This window comes from Patella vulgata, chromosome 3, assembly GCF_932274485.2.
Source record: "Patella vulgata chromosome 3, xgPatVulg1.2, whole genome shotgun sequence".
In the NCBI taxonomy this organism is placed as follows: Eukaryota; Metazoa; Mollusca; class Gastropoda; family Patellidae; genus Patella; species Patella vulgata.
Genome location: NC_065881.2, coordinates 26,563,055 through 26,565,021, shown reverse-complemented (window position 1 = coordinate 26,565,021; position 1,967 = coordinate 26,563,055).

Sequence of the window (1,967 nt, the reverse complement as noted above, 5' to 3'; positions counted from 1 at the left end):
GGAATGGCATGCATTTAACGTTGAAGTCATTGGTTAGAGAATTTGCTAGTTAAGTAGTTTGAAGCCTGATGGAGGCAGACCACCATTGAATTTCACCATCGTTATATTTATAACAATTCTCTCTCTGTCTCTTCTTTCCCCTTTTGCATGCCCATTTTTGTTGATTTTTTTGGCCAAGAATGGACGAAAAGTGTTTGAATTATCATTTTCTGCCAGGTTTTGGTAAATATTCTTGGTTTAGAGGCGGAAGGATAACTACGGAAGCCAATTGCGGCCATTTCATAATCTCGACTTCTCGCAAGTCGGGGGCGAGAAGTCGAGGTAGCGAGAAGTTGAGAAGTCGATGGAGCGAGAAGTTAAGGGTGAGAGTGCGAGAACAGCGAGAATGCGAGGATCTCGCCCCTCGACTTCTCGCTCCCTTGCGTTCTCGCCTTAGAGTATTTCTCGCGTTCTCATACTCTCGCTTCATCACAATCTCGACTTCTCGCTGCCTCGCATTCTCATCTCGGAAGTGCAATGTATGCACATGTCCACTGACTATCGTATCAGCATTTATCTTTGGACATGGATTCAAACAGACAGAAATGTTTGGGCTTCTAGAAAGTTTAATAGTCTTAACCAATTTTAATCTGTTCTTGCACAGGTAGTATTTTATTATCTACTCGATTTTAAGTCTTTGTCAAATCTTTTTTGCTCTCTAACTTCATCAACTTTCATTGAGATTTATTATGCGTGGTCCCCCCTTGTCAGTTGTGTAGGACGGAGGGCCTGGCAAGGGACAACATATAGTCGTTCCGATGGGATAAAAAACCGAGGTCTTATGTCCGGAATAGAAATGAAGTGGGAGCTACGGTGGCTCAGTGAGTAGGACATTTGCTCTCAAACTTCATAAATGTTCATTGAGATTTTTTATGCGTGGTCCCCCCTTGTCAGTGGTGAAGGACGGAGGGTCTGACAAGGGACAATGTATAGTCGTTCAGATGGGATAAAAAAAACAAGGTCCTGTGTTCGGAATCGAAATGAAGTGGGAGCTATGGTGGCTCAGTGAGTAGGACATTTGCTCTCTTACTTTCTCAAAGTCCATCTGGATTTTTCTGACGGGGTTCCCTCTTGTCGGTGGTGTTGGACGGAGGTCCTGACAACAGACAACGTATAGTCATTCCATTGGGATAAAAAAAACCAACTGAGGTCTGTGTCTGGAAAATCGAAATAAAGTGGGAGCTACGTACAGTGGCTCAGTGAGTAGGATGTTTGCTGTCTTACTTCATCAATGTTAATTGGGATTTTTCTGGCGGAGTTCCCCCTTGTCAGTAGTGTACGACGGAAGGCCTGGCAAGGGATAACATATAGTCGTTCGAATGGGATAAAAAAAAAAATGAGGCGGGTTCACCCTTGTGGGTCGAGATTGTGACAAAGCTAGAGTATGAGAACACGAGAAGGCGAGAAATACTCAAAGGAAAAAAGCAAGGAAGCGAGAAGTCAAGGCGAGAATGCAAGTCGAGCGGAGAGCTAGAAGTCAAGAGCGAGAACGTGAGGATTGTCAAATAATCTTGTGTTATCGGGGCAAGATCGTCACATTGTCGCACTGTTTCCTCACATTCTTGCCCTCGCTCCCTCAACTTCTCACAGTGATAAGCCAAGATTATGAAATGGTCGCAATAGGCTTCCATAGATAACAAAGTCATCAGGTTAATTGGTTATGGTGATATGAACGGGAAATAGTTACGTGCTTTTAGTATGCTTCTTCAAGTTTGTGTATCTCAAAATTTTGGTGGTCAACATCATATAAATTTTTGGTGCATTTGTTTGTTTGTCTGTCTGTAGTAAAACGCATTCAGCCCAATGAAAATTTGAGGAAAAGTTGGATCCGGGCATAGAGGCCAGAATTAACATTGACGTCAATGGGGAAATTAATGGTGGTCTGCATCCTGGTTGCTGGTAATTATCTCCCTTCACTGAAAGCGTAA